This window comes from Suncus etruscus, chromosome 9 (assembly GCF_024139225.1).
Source record: "Suncus etruscus isolate mSunEtr1 chromosome 9, mSunEtr1.pri.cur, whole genome shotgun sequence".
Taxonomy (NCBI): domain Eukaryota; kingdom Metazoa; phylum Chordata; class Mammalia; order Eulipotyphla; family Soricidae; genus Suncus; species Suncus etruscus.
In genome coordinates this window covers 51,769,591-51,785,107 of record NC_064856.1, presented here as the reverse complement: position 1 = coordinate 51,785,107, position 15,517 = coordinate 51,769,591, and the positions used below count along the sequence as shown (strand labels likewise).

The 15,517-nt window shown below is 44.3% G+C and overlaps 1 non-coding gene across 1 annotated transcript; it reads right to left on the bottom strand.

The window, feature by feature from the left end:
- Positions 1-6,208: 6,208 nt before the first annotated feature.
- LOC126019683 (U1 spliceosomal RNA) lies at positions 6,209-6,372 on the bottom strand. Its single transcript, XR_007499312.1, has one exon. It is a non-coding gene; the product is annotated as a U1 spliceosomal RNA (small nuclear RNA).
- Between the last annotated feature and the right edge of the window lie 9,145 nt (positions 6,373-15,517).

Below are 15,517 nucleotides of genomic sequence, written 5' to 3'. Positions count from 1 at the left end.
GGGAGAATAAGTCGGCTTTTATTTAAAAAAAAAAAACTAGGGGAGGGGCCGGAGCGGTGGCGCAAGCGGTAAGGCGTCTGCCTTGCACGCGCTAAACTAGGACGGACCTGGGTTTCATATAGTCCTCCAAGCCAGGAGTGACTTCAGAGCGCATAGCCAGGAGGAACCCCTGAGTGTCACCCGGTGTGGCCCCCAAACAAACAAATCACTGGGTGATTTAACACCTCTTCTGTGTGTTCCCTCATTCTCAGTTTCATTTTTGGTGTATCATTTATGAGTGCCCTGAAATAATGGAATCACTATATATTGAATCACTACTATATAGACCTGTGTCCACTAAAATGGACTAAGTCTACCAATGTGGTGGTGCCCCAACCTTTTGCTAAAGTTAAGGCTTTGCAGACCTTAGTGGATTCCATTGGTCTCTTAAAATTGCCAGTTCTTACTGTTACTGTGAAAGATTTGTAATTCACTATGGTCACAATAAAAAATATTCTAAAAAAATTGCCAGTTTTGCATTGGTGATTACTTGCGGTTGGAAATCTAATCTTGGGGGTCCGAGCCATAGCACAGTAGCAAGCTACTCTTGCTTTGCATGCTGCTGACCTAGGTTCGATCTCTGGCTTCCTATATGGTGCCCCGAGCCAAGAGTAATTCTTAAGTGCAGAGGCAAGAATAATCTCTGAGCGCTACCTGTTGTGATCCCAAAAGCAAAATAAAGAAAACTAGTTTTGGACACAGCATTCTCTTGGGAATTCTGCTGCCTTCTTCAGCCTTGGGTCCCATTTGCTTACGGGTCAGCCTGGTCATCAAACCCATTTCTTTGCTGATTTCTGTTTTACTTTTTATCATAAATGTTTATAAATATTTAGTTTATTTTAATGAAGCTGATACAGACAATGTCCATTTAAATCTCATATTCCATGTCAGAAAGTACAAACAAAGCATAAAAAGAGGGGCCAGAGAGATAGCATAGAGGTAAGGCATTTGCCTTGCATGCAGAAGGATGGTGGTTCAAATTCCGGCATCCCATATGGTCCCCAGAGCCTGCCAGGAGCGATTTCTGAGCAGAGAGCCAGGAGTAACTCCTGAACACTGCCAGGTGTGACCCAAAAACAAAACAAAACAAAAAACTTAAAAAGAGCAGTGTTCTGGGGCTGGAGAGATAGCATGGAGGTAAGGCATTTACCTTTTATGCAGAAGGTCATCGGTTCGAATCCCGGCATCCCATATGGTCCCCCGCGCCTACCAGGAGCAATTTCTGAGCCAGGAAAAACCCCTGAGCACTGCTGGGTGTGACCCAAAAACCACAAAAAAAAAAAAAAAAAAAAAAAAGAGCAGTGTTCTGTTGTATACACTTTTGCATGAATAGCTTGAACTGCTAATAAAAGAACTTTTCTGGGCTTGTTTGTTTGTTTGTTTGTTGGGTCACACCCGGCAGCGCTCAGGGGCTACTCTTGACTTTACGCGATTTTTGGCAGGCTCAGGGGACCAAATGGGATACCGGGATTTGAACCACCGTCCTTCTGCATGCAAGGCAAACACCCTACCTCCATGCTATCTCTGTGGCCCCTGGGATCTTTTGACAAGATTTTTTTCATTAATCTTAAAATGTTTTCTCCAGTGAAACTATCTTTGGAGTTAGTCATTATTCTCATCATAAGTGTCATTTCTTTTCTTTTCTTTTTTTATTACCCCCCGTCATTCCTTTTCTAATATGATCTTCCTCTTTTTTCTTTTCTTTTTTCTTTTTTTCATTTCTCAAAATTTTTTTCATTTCTCAGGGGCCGGGCGGTGGCGCTCGAGGTAAGGTGCCTGCCTTACCTGCGCTAGCCTAGGAGACGGACCGCGGTTCGATCCCCTGGCGTCCCATATGGTCCCCCAAGCCAGGAGCGACTTCTGAGCGCATAGCCAGGAGTAACCCCTGAGCGTCACTGGGTGTGGCCCAAAAAAAAAAAAAAACAAATAGAAATTTTTTTCATTTCTCAAATTTTAAATTTCCTTCAAGTTAAGGAAATGTCATTTTCCACAGTTCAGTTCTGGAAAATCTTGCACCTCCCATTGAAAGTCAAAGTCCAGGAGTGAAGCTATCACATGCTAGAACATCATTGGAAACTCATTATGTACATGTGTGTGTCTTTTAAAAAGTCCCTTTCCATGTCTGGGTTCAGTTTCCGTTTTCACCAGTATTATTATTCTTTTTATTTTTTTGGGTCACACCTGGCAGCGCTCAGGGGTTACTTCTGGCCCCACGCTCAGAAATTGCTCCTGGCAGGCACGGGGGAACAAATGGGATGCCGGGATTCGAACCAATGACCTTCTGTATGAAAGGCAAACGCCTTATTTCCATGCTATCTCTCCGGTCCCCTTCACCAGTATTATAATCTCTGATTAGCCTTCCCCTGAGCCAGCATGACGTTTTGATAATGTGTACTCAGTGTACTGTATCAATCCACTTGATTATATTCCTAAATTCTCTCTCTCTCTCTCTCTCTCTCTCTCTCTCTCTCTCTCTCTCTCTCTCTCTCTCTCTTTTTTTTTTTTGGTTTTTGGATCACACCCAGCAGCACTCAGGGGTTACTCCTGGCTCTATGCTCAGAAATTGATCCTGGCAGGCTCCAGTGACCATATGGGATGCCAGATTCTTTCCGGCCCCAATATATTCCTAAATTCTTATCTAGGGAATGGAGAGATAGCATGGAGGTAGGGCATTTGCCTTTTATGCAGAAGGTCATTGGTTTGAATCCCGGCATCCTATATGGTCCCCTGAGCCTGCCAGGAGCGATTTCTGAGCCTGGAGCCAGGAGTAACCCCTGAGTGCTGCCAGGTGTGACCCAAAAACCAAAAAAAAAAAAAAAAAAAAAATTATCTAAAGGAAAAAAACTTGTCTCTTGGAAACATCTACCATTTTCATTCCTTTAGGTTCATTCATTGAGTTCCTATTGCTCAAAGTTGTGAGTATACAGAGAAAAATAATAGTGAACAGAACAGATCTCTTCCCAAAATCTGAATTTACATTCTAATGAGAGATAATAAAGAAAGTAGATAAGTAAAATATTTGGATTTAGGTTGCAATAAACCTTTGTTTTGTGGTGATGTTCAAGTGCTATTTGGGGGGTCACAACTGGTGGCGCTCAGGGATTACTTCTGGCTTTGTGCTAAGGAATTGCTCCTGGTAGGCTCAGCGGACCATTTGGGTTGCTGGGAATCGAACCCAGGTCCATCCCGATCGGCAGAGTGCAAGGCAAATGCCATACCGCTGAGTATCTCTCTGGCCCCCAGGTGCTATTTCTGACTGTGCTCAAGATTGACCTCTGCTGGTAGTTGGGAAACCATGTGCAGAAAGAATAGGAGTTAGTTACATGCAAGGCAAGTGCTTTAACTTCTCTGCCCACTAACCTAGAATTTCTTTCTTTGTTTTTGTTTTGAGCCACACCGTGTAGTGCTCTGGATTTTCTCTTAGTTCTTCCCTTAGGAGTCACTCCTGATGGGCTTGGGAGACCATATGAGATCAAACCCAGGTCAGACATGTGCAAGGCAAATGCCCTATCCACTGTATTACTGCTATAACCCCATAATCTATTCTAGAGAGATTTTTTTAAGGTATTTTTTTGAAGGTAGAACGGAACAGCCAGAAGCCTCAGAAGATACTCTTGGTTACTCTTGGCTCTGAACTCAGAAATCACTGCTAGATGGCTTGGGGGACCATATATGGTGCCAGGGATTGAACCTAGATCAGCCATGTACAAGGCAAGCTAACCTAGAGGGTTGGTTTGTCTGTTTTTGTTTTGGGGTCACACCCAGCAGCACTCAGGGGTTACTCCTGGCTCTATACTCAGGCTCGGGGATACCAGGATTCAAACCACCATCCTTCTGCATGCAAAGCAAATGCCCTAACTCCATGCTATCTCTCCAGCCCCTTGTTTTTTTTTTTCTTTGTTTTGTTTTGTTTTCTTTTTTTTTTTGTTGTTTTTTACCAAAATCCTCAAACAATTCAAGTCATGGTGATGGTTAGCTGAAAGGAGGAGAGATGAAACCAAAATGATTTCCATCCTTGAGCAAAATACTGTCTGTAAGGACAAAGGCAACTAATTATAGACCAGGGCTTCCAAAACTTTTTCCACTCACAACCTCCTTTCTCCAAAAAAAAATAATCCGGGCAAGTGCTGCCAGAAACACCTCAGAGTCATTCCACATTTGATTTTAAATTGATTTTTGGTGTTTGTATGGTTTGGAATCATGTGTTGTTGTTGACTTTATTATGATTCTATAGTCACTCCAATTGGGTTGAAGTGAGAAAGTAAATAATTGCAGAAGAGGGCAGTAAACATTAAATCACAGAGGTGGTGAGTGTTATGAGAACACAGAGAGAGATTTGCGTGGATGGGTCCAGGACCAATTGAGTTGAGGTTTATATAGCGAGAGTCATTTTGGGAAGAATTGGGTAAGAATTCAGGTACCCTGAGATAAGGTAGACTGGATAGGAGCCAGTCAGGACTTTATCCAGGGCCCTCACCCTCATTCTGATTTTCTGAGAACTCTAGGAATATACCTCCCTATCCTCCAGTTTTTGTTTCTTTTTACCGTTTTTTTTTTTTTTTTTTTTTCTTTCTTGTGGTGCCAAACATGCAACCTGGGCCTAAGCCACACCTCCAGGCCTAACTCCTCAAAATTTTCACTTTCTTCACAAAGGTTCCTAAACTTTTTGACAACCTGCACCCTGGAAATTATTCTTTTGTTTTGTTTTGTTTTGGTTTTGGGTTTTTTTTGGGTCACACCCGGCAGTGCTCAGGGGTTACTCCTGTCTCTACATTCAGAAATCACTCCTGGCAGGCTCAGGGGACCATATGAGATGCCGGAATTCGAACCACCATCCTTCTGCATGCAAGGTAAGCCCCTATCTCCATGCTATCTCTCTGGCCCTGGAAATTATTATTTTCCTTCTCTTTCTCCTCCTCCTTCTCCTCTCTCCTTTCCATCCCCCCCTTTTTGTGGGGTCACACTTACCAATGCTCAGGGCTTAATTTTGGCTCTGGGTTTAGAGATTACTCCTGATAGTGCTTGGGTGGACCATATGGTATATTAAGGATCAAACTCAGATTGGCTGCATGCAAGGCAAATGCCCTATCCACTGTATATTTCAGCCCAGAAATTTACCTTCTTTAAATTAATAAAAAATGGTCTTCTGAGGCTGCAGAAATTATATAGTGAGCCGGGTACTTGCCTTGCATAGGGATCTCTGGCAGGTAATACAATCCTCCGAATGCTACCATACATTATCCCTGAGCACAGAACCAAGCCACAATTAAGTCCTAGTGTGGCACAAAAGGAATTTTTAAAAAAAAGGCTAGTTTCCTGAGTACAGAACCAGGAGGAAGCCCCAGAACAGAAGTGTGATCCCAAAACAAAGCGAAACAAAATAGAGGAGAACAAAGAAAAACCACCTTGGCCTATCTGACCCAATTGTACCCATTGGTACCAAGGCTACCACTGCCCCCAGGGATCATACTAGTACCCAACCCAGGACTTTAGGTAATACTAATAGAAGACCCTCTTCTACTTTGGGGGGCATAAAGCAGTTCTGAGGCCTGACAGTAGGCCTTGGTCAATTTCATCTTTATTTCTTCACCCCACACTGGGGCCAACTATGTAGCTGCTAACTATGTTTGTTCAGTTTGTTTTCTTGCCTTCAGCCAAATGAAACTCTGTCCATAGGAGATGAGTCCTGACGTAGTGGGAGCAAGACAGGAAAGGACTGCAAATGGGGAAGAGGTCAGGGAACACCTTCTCGGAATGACAAAGGCTTGCAGGAGAAATTCAGAAAGGACATTGTAGACAGAGGAGCCAGTGGGTGTGTTTGCATAGATTTGCTTATGGCACCTCTGGTTTCCTCCTTCCACCCAAAGCAGATGTATACTGAGCAGAAAAAGAGGTTCTCTGTGATGGAAACCAAGCTGGAAGGGATCCATCACCACAAAGGCCTGCACTTAAATTTAACACCCTGAAAGAGCCCACTAGACAGAATTTAAGTTAATCACAGCCACCAGGGAGCAATGAGCTCTGAGGGGTGTTCTGTGGGAGTGGGATGCAGCTGTCAAGCCTCTGCTTTGCCCGTTGTGATGTAAACAGAGAACAGGCCTCATCTTTGACCGCATCTCTCAGTCTTACCCTGTCTCTGCTCCTTCAGTCTTTTTTTTTTTTTTTAATTAAGGGGAGAGCGCTAACGCAGTCCCCCACTACCACAAATTATGCAGTCGAGTTTCCCACATTTGGGGAAATCGCAGGGGTCAGCACACCCGGAGTGCAATGGGTGAGCCTCGCCCTGGGGAAACCACCTTAGTGATCATGGTATCTCCCCTGCCAAGTAAGTATTATCCTTCAGTCTTTAAATCCCAAATTTAACAACCTTTGTACCAGGCTTTTCACCTAAAAAACTGTTCAGCATGAAGCTTGAGTGGACCTTGAGGACATTGTGCCAAATGAAATAAGCCAGTTGGAATGTGTGATGCCATTTAAATGAGGCCACTAGCACAACCAGATTTAAACCTGAACATGAACAACTGTTGCCAGAGGCTGGGGGCAAAGGGATTGAATGCTTCATGGGTAGAGGAGAGTTTATGTCTGGGGAGATGAAAAGTTCTCGGGAGGAATGGTGGGAATAATTTCATAGGCATGTGAAAATATTTCATGTCATTAAATTGTATTTGCTTATTCTTATTTATTTTTGTTTGTTTTTTGGGCCACATCTGGCAGTAGTCAAGGCTTTTTCTCTGGGCTCTTGGCTCAGGAACCACTCCTAATGGGTTTGGGGGACCATATACGGTGCCAGGAATTGAACTGGAGTTGAATTCATGTGAGGCAAGGGATTTTGTTTTTATTTGCAAAGCAATTGTCTTTTAATTTTTATTTATTTATTTTGTTTTTTGGGTCACACCCGGCAGCACTCAGGGGTTACTCCATGCTCTACGCTCAGAAATCACTCCTGGCAGGCTCAGGGGACCATATGGGATACCAGGATTCAAACCACCATCCTTCTGTATGCAAGGCAAATGCCCTACCTCCATGCTATCTCTCTGGCCCTGGTCTTTTTATTTTTTATGATAATACTGTGATTTGCCAAGTTGTTTATAGTACAGTCGTTTCAGGCTTTAAATGTTCAAATATCAATCCCACCACCAATATGACCTTCCTTCAACCAGTTTCCCACCTGTATCCCTCGTTTGCACCCTTCTAGGCACAAATTTACTTCCTATTATTAGTTACGACACAAAAGTAAATGGAGTTATCTAAGCTTAGCTCAATAAGGGTCAATTGATAATAATTGTTATATCTCTTCTGGTGTTACTAACGTCAGTGTGTGAGGATATACTCAGCTGTTTGGTGCTCAATGAATCTTCTATGTTATTGTGGAGGCTCACCGAGCTTGGTGGTCTTCTATGCAACTTGCCTATCAGATTTGCTGTGATCCTACTACTATAACATTTTGAGGATCTATAATTCTGAAACAATTTTGGTGAATTGGCAGTTTGATAAGGTTAAATTGTAGACCTTTTCTGCAGCAGGTGTTGGGTTTGGCTATGGGCTTCAGGCAGAAAATGGAGTCTGCATACCTCCATAAAAAAGAAGGTCTCAATAGATTACCTGGGAAAAGTCAGAGACCATCATTTTCTTTTGGAGCTTAGAAAAAAAAGTGGGCCATTTTTTTCTGCTGGGAAGATGGCTTCAAAGCAAGTGTCTTAATTCCTGTATTCTCTCTTTAACCCATTTGAATTGTACACACTATTTTTTTGTTTGTCTGTTTGAGGTGCATATATACGTGGCTGTGCTCAAGTCTTTTTGCTGTTATTTTTGTTTTATTTGGGGGCAATGCCCCCCAATAAACCCTGGCAATGTCAGGGAGTTACTCCTGACTCTGCACTCAGGAATTACTCAGGGGACCATATGTGATGCCTGAATTGAACCTGGGTCAATTGCATAAAAAGGCAAACACTTTAAGACCTTACATCTCTCTGGCTGCTGTGCTCTGATCTTACTCCTTGCTTTGCATTCAGGAATCATTTCTGGTGATCCTGGGAATTAAACCCAGGTTGGCCACATGTAAAACAACTGTATACTTTAAGAGGGTAAAACTTTGGGCCAGACAAAGCAAATACAGGGTTAAAGCACTTGCTTTATGTAAGAACAACCCCTGACACAACATGATCACCTGAGCACAGAGTCAGGAGTTTGAACTGGAGTTCAAAGTGAACTGGAGTTGAATTCATGTGAGGAGTTGTGAGGAGAGAGTTGGTATGGTCCAACTCTATTACCCCTCTATAAAGAAATAAAGTGACATTTTAAATTGTGTGTATTTATTTAGGAAGGTGATCAAAAGAATGTGACTGTGTGTGAGTTGGACCTGGACAATCAGAGGCTCTTTCTCTTGGGCTGTGCCTTCTACTCCCAGAACCCCTTATTAAGAAAGTCTGTCAGGGACTAGAGATATAGCATGGAGGTAGCACATTTGCCTTTCATGCAGAAGGATGATGGTTCGAATCCCAGCATCCCATATGGTCCCCGACCCTGTCAGGGGCGATTTCTGAGCGCAGAGCCAGGAGTAACCCCTGAATGTTGCTGTGTATGACCCAACCACCACCACCACCACCACCACCACCACCACCACAAAAAAGGAAGTCTGTCATGTGTGTTATGCTCTAGAGATCACTGAGGCTGCACAGGTGACTTTACACACTGAATACTGAAATGTGGCAGGTAAGCTATTCATGATATTAGGAGACAAAGTCTCTGTGTGTTGTGATTGAAAGGTCATTCACCAAGATGGAGGGGCTGAGCTTTCTCTGTATTCTCTATGTGCTCCTTTCATATTCTAATGTGTTGACCTTACCACAGTTTTTGTTTGTTTGTATGTTTGGGTGCCAGGAGCAAACCTAGGTTTCACATGCTTTACATGTTTTAGTTCAGTGAGATTTCTCTCTGGCCCTTTACTATAATTCTGATTTGTTTTGGTTGGGGGCCACACCCAGCAATGCTCAGGGGTTATTCCTGGCTCTGCACTCAGAAATTACTTCTGGTGGTGCTCAGGGGACCATATAAAATGCCAGTGGTTGAATCCGGTTGGCTGCTTGCAAGGCAAGCACCATACCCACTCTACTATTGCTCTGGTGCCTTTACCACAATGTTTTTTTTTTTTTTTTCTGTGGGGGAGACCCAGACTTCACTGTGCTCATGACTTTTATTACCAAATACACCTAATAGCCTTGCAGTTCTTTAGACAAACTTCATAAAATACTTGTACCTCATACCCTCATGGCTCTCTGCCTGGAACACTTCCTCTCTCAGCAGCTCCTTCCCCCTATTTTCGGAGACCCATGAAACCTAGACAAGATTTGGGAGTGGAGTTGTATTTGGATACACCTGACAGTGCTCAAGACTTACTTCTTCCTCTGTTCTCAGAGGTCACTCCTGGTAGGGCTTGGGAAGCATCTATGGTGTCAGGGTTGAACAAAGGGCCTGTCTCATGCAAGGCAAGTGCCTCAACCTCTGTACAATCTCATCAGTGCAGCTCTTTCTTACATGTTTTCATGGTTTCTATCTTTCCCTCCTATTACAGTACCTAATATAGATGTATATACACGCATACATACTATTGTGGTAAAACATACATAACTTAATTAGTATTTTTTTTTGTGGTTTTTGGGTCACACCCAGCAGTGCTCAGGGGTTATTCCTAGCTCCAGGCTCAGAAATTGCTCCTGGGAGGCATAGGGGACCATATGGGGCACCGGGATTTGAACCGATGACCTCCTGCATGAAAGGCAAACGCCTTACCTCCATGCTATCTCTCCGGCCCCTTAATTAGTATTTTAACCATTTATTAGTGCAGAAGCCTTTTGTTTTTTGTTTTTGGGCCACATCTGGTGCCGCTCAGGGATTACTCCTGGCTATGCACTCAGAAATCGCTCCTGGCTTGGGGGACATATGGGACGCTAGGGATCCAACCAAGGTCCGTCTTAGATTGGCACCGTGCAAGGCAAACGCCTAATCTCTGTGCTATCACTCCGGCCCCCATGTACTTACATTTTCTTGAATAAATACCAGTATTGACATCCAGAACTTTTTTGCTTTCCTCACTGTAACTCTGTATTCTCTAAATAATACTTCACCATTTCCACCTACCCCCAGTTCCTGAAATCTTAATTCCATATTTTGTCTCCATGAATTAGACTTTTCTGAGTGCCTCATAAATTCAATGATATAGTATTAATTTTTAGGAGACTAAGTATACCCAGACACATAATTTGGTTGGTCATTTGTCTGGGATATGGTAAACATTCTGCCATATCTTTGCTTATCTTAGGTAGATAGCTTTCTAAAGTAATTCACTTACATCATTGGCTCCTGGACAAAGCCATGTGGAAAAGGCAACGGGCTATAGTTTATTTAAAAATTATTGGGCCTGGAGAGATAGCACAGCGGCGTTTGCCTTGCAAGCAGCCAATCCAGGACCAAAGGTGGTTGGTTCGAATCCCGGTGTCCCATATGGTCCCCCGTGCCTGCCAGGAGCTATTTCTGAGCAGACAGCCAGGAGTAACCCCTGAGCACTGCCGGGTGTAACCCAAAAACCAAAAAAAAAAAAAAAAAAATTTTTTTTCTTGAGGAGGCCAGAGCGATAGCACAGCGGTAGGGCATTTGCCTTGCAAGCAGTCGATCCAGGATGGATGGTGGTTCGAATCCCGGCATCTTATACGGTCCCCCAAGCCTTCCAGGAGTGATTTCTTTTTTTGGGGGGGGCCACACCCAGCGGTGCACAGGGGTTACTCCTGGCTATCTGTTCAGAAATAGCTCCTGGCAGGCATGGGGGACCATATGGGACACCGGGATTCAAACCAACCACCTTAGGTCCTGGATTGGCTGCTTGCAAGGCAAACACCGCTGTGCTATTTCTCCGGGCCCAGGAGTGATTTCTAAGCACAGAGCCAGGAATAACCCTGAACGCCACTGGGTGTGACTCAAATAAAACAAAAACAAACAAACAAACAAACCCAAAAACCAGGGATGATCTTTGTTTTGAATGAAACCAAGTTATAAGTTATAAACCAACAAGTCAGACACTTGCCTTGCATACAGCCAACCCAGTTTTGGTCTCCAACACTATATGTACAGTCCTCTGAGCACCATCAGCGGTTATCTCTGAGTAAGGAGTAAGGGAGAAATTCTGAGCCGCATTAGGTAATGTCTAGAAAGAAAAAAGTATACTTATAAAAAGATAATAATTACTATTTTAAGAGGAGAGTAAGGAAGATATGAGATTATCCTGCATAGTTATATGTGCTCAGAAACTTGAAGCCGAAGAGATAGTACAGTGGGTAGGGCATTTGCCTTGCACATGTCAACCTGGGTTTGATCCCCATAGGGTCCTTGATCCTGTTAAGAATGATTTCAGAGCTCAGAGCCAGGTATAAGCCTTGAACATGGCAGGATGTGATCTAAAAACAAAAACAAAAGGAAGAATAAGAAATTACCTGAGAGGCCAGAGCGATAGCAAAGCCAGTAGGGTGTTAGCCTTGTACACTTCTGACCTGGGTTCAATCCCCAGCATCCCACATGATCCCTGGAGTAGTGATTTCTGAGTGCAAAGCCAGCAATAATCCCTGAGCACTGCCGGATGTGGTCCAAAAACAAAACAAAACAAAAAAGGGAAACATTTTCTCTTCTTTTAATTTGTATTTTGTTTTTAAATTTAGTCACTATGAAGTTACAAGGTTATTCATGATTAGGTTTCAGACATACAATGTTTCAATAATGATTACTTGATTACTTTACAAGTGACACCTCAATCATTGCCTGCTGCTCTATTTGCTTCCCACTCACCAGTCAGCTTTTAGGAGAAGCAGTTCATTTTTATTTTTATTTATTTATTTTTTAATTTTTTGGGGGTCACACCCGGCAGCGCTCAGGGTTACTCCTGGCTCTATGCTCAGAAATCACCCCTGGCAGGCACTGGGGACCATATGGGATGCCGGGAGGCAAATGCCTTACCTCCATGCTATCTCTCCGGTCCATATTTATTTTTGTTTTTGTTTTTGTACCACACCCAGCGGTGCTCACCGGCTCTGCTCTGTGAAATGGCTCCTGGCAGGTTCGGGGGAACATATGGGATGCGGGGAATCGAAGCGGGGGTTGGCCGTGTGCAAGGTGCCGTGTGCAAGGCAAACACCCTCCCGCTCTGCTATCTTTCAGGTCCCAGGAGAGGCAGTTTAAAATTTTTGTTTTGTTTTGTTTTGGGGCCACACCCAGCGGTGCTCAAGCAGCGCTGACATTCCTTGGCTCTGCGCTTAGAAATCGCTCCTGACAGGCTTTGGGGGTCTAGTCCGAGTGAGCTGCGTGCAAGGCAAAAAAAACGCCCTTATCGTGCTATTGCTCAGGCCCCCGAACTTTCCCATGCTCACAGTTCTTTCTCTAATGAACCTGCCATCTGATGATACAACCCAGTCACCGCCGACAGGTTCTTCTTTATTCTAAAATTGCTGTCTGATGGCCAACATGCGGGGAAACTTCACTGGGGAAGGTGGAGAATCCTGCAGAGTAAACTGCAGATGGTGCCACCCACTGTCCATAGGCAAATTGTATGCTCTGACTTAGGAAGAGGAAGTTTTCATTTCCTCTTGGTGGTGGTGGAGGTGGTGTGCAGCATACTAGGAGCTGAACCCAGGATCTCACACAGGAAAGAAACGTAGGGCCCGGAGATAGCGCAGCGGCGTTTGCCTTGCAAGCAGCTGATCCAGGACCCAAGGTGGCTGGTTCGAATCCCGGTGTCCCATATGGTCCCCCGTGCCTGCCAGGAGCTATTTCTGAGCAGACAGCCAGGAGTAACCCCTGAGCACCGCTGGGTGTGGCCTAAAAAAACAAAACAAAACAAACAAACAAAAAAGAAATGTTCTTTATCTTTTGCACCACACCCCTCACATCATCTCTTTGCTTTTTGGCTTTTGTTTTGCACCATACCTGACAATGTTTGGGACCTAACATGGTGATGATATTGGGACACACAGTGTCAAGATCAAATCCTGGACTCTTATTTACTTAGTTTGATTTCGGATCTTGGAGTGTGAAGCGTTTTACTGGTACTTAGGAATTTCTTTTCGAGGTACTCAAGACTGAAGTGCTAGTAATTGAATTTTGGGCTCCAGTATACAAAGCACATGCAAATGCATTATTTCTGCCCTCAGGGCTCTACTAAAAGGGACAGTTAAGAAAAAGAGGACTATAGAGGTTGGAGAGATAGTACAATCTGTAGGATCTTTTCCTTACACATGCCTGGTTTGAGTTCAATTCCCAACACCCCATATGACTCTCAGAGCTCTTCTAGTAGTAATCCCTGAACTCAGAATGAGAGAAGTAAACTCTGAGCACTGCTAGTTGTAGTTCCCTTCACTCTCACAAAGAAATGAAGGATTTCATTATTTGCGTATTTGTTTGTTTATGAATGTTTTGGGGTCACTCCTGGCAGGCTTGGGTGGACCATGGAATGCCAGGGATCAAACCCTGGGTCATCAGCATGTAAGGCAAGCAGCCTACCTGCTGTACTATCTCTCCAGCCCCACATTTTTCTTTCTTTTTTTTTTTTGGTTTTTGGGTCACACCTGGCAGTGCTCAGGAGTTACTCCTGGCTCTATGCTCAGAAATCACCCCCAGCAGGCACAGGGTACCATATGGGATGCCGGGATTCGAACCAACGACCTTCTGCATGAAAGGCAAATGCCTTACCTCCATGCTATCTCTCCAGTCCCACATTTTTTCTTTCTTAATGCCAGGAATGATCCCTGAGCACAGAGCCAGGAGTAAGCCTTGAGTATTTGATGAAGCCAGATTTGGCCGCAAAACCTAAATAAATAGGGCTGGAGTGGTGGCGCAAGCAGTAGGGTGTTTGCCTTGCTATAAGCTAACCTAGGACGAACTGTGGTTCGATCCCCCAGCGTCCCATATGGTCCCCCAAGCCAGGAGTGATTTCTGAGTGCATAGCCAGGAGTAATCCCTGAACGTCGCTGTGTGTGCCCCCCAAAAACAAAACCTAAATAAATAAAGACAGTTCATAGCCCCAAGTATATTCAGAGTTATGTAACTATCACCAATTTTATACCATTTTCTTATTATTGGTTGGGGGGCTGCATACACCTGTTGGTGGTCAGAGCTGATTCTCAACTCAGTGTTCAGGCACCACTCTTGGTGGGAATAGGTGATACTAAGAATCAAATCCAAGGGTCTTGCACTGCATGCTCTCCAGTCCTTTGAGCAAACTCCCTGGCCCCTCTTTTAAAAAAAATTTTTTTTTTTTTTTGGTTTTTGGACCACACCCAGCAGTGCTCAGGGGTTACTCCTGGCTGTCTGCTCAGAAATAGCTCCTGGCAGGCACGGGGGACCATATGGGACATTGGGATTCGAATCAACCACCTTTGGTCCTGGATCGGCTGCTTGCAAGGCAAATGCCACTGTGCTATCTCTCCGGGCCCTTAAAAAATATTTTAAGATTTATTTTTATTCATTTTTGAGACCATCTCCTCCTCCTCCTCCTCCTCCTCCTCCTTTTCTTTTTTTTTTTTTTTTTGGTTTTTGGGCCACACCCGGTGACGCTCAGGGGTTACTCCTGGCTATGTGCTCAGAAGTTGCTCCTGGCTTGGGGGACCATATGGGACACCGGGGGATCGAACCGTGGTCCGTCCAAGGCTAGCGCAGGCAAGGCAGGCACCTTACCTTTAGCGCCACCGCCCGGGCCCCCTCCTTTTCTTCTTATTCTTGTTCTTCCTTTTTTCCAGAAATATATGTATCCTAAAAATAAAAGCATCCCTTCTATTTACCCTTTGTTGTTGGGGTCACATACATGTTTCGTTGTGGTGCTCGACACTGTTAGTGATGATACACACCAGGGGTCACAGGTAATGGTGCTTGTGAAGGTAGAGGGGTGAGGAGCCTAGTTCTTGGGAATAAAATCAAGAGGGAATTTTTTTTTTTTTTTTGGTTTTTGGGTTACACCTGGCAGTGCTCAGGGGTTACTCCTGGCTGTCTGCTCAGAAATAGCTCCTGGCAGGCACGGGGGACCATAAGGGACACCGGGATTCGAACCAACCACCTTAGGTCCTGGATCGGCTGCTTGCAAGGCAAACGCCACTGTGCTATCTCTCCGGGCCCAATCAAGAGGGAATTTGATTGTTTTGGGGGACTTTTTTTTTTTGTATGTGTGTGGGAAGCACCCAGTGGTGCTCAGGGCTTACTCTTGGCTCTGTGCTTTGGGATCACTCCTGAGGCTCATGGGATCATATGAAGTGTCGGAAATCTAACTTGGGTTGGCCATGTGCTGGTCATGCACCCTATCCACTGTACTATTTCTTCACTGCCATCCTCCACTCACCCCTGCGAAAAGGAGATTTGAATAAGTTATTTTATTGTGAAGCCTGGAGCAGAAGGGACTCCATTTTGTCAATCCAATGTTAAGTTTCCATTTAAGGCTAAAGAAGCTAAG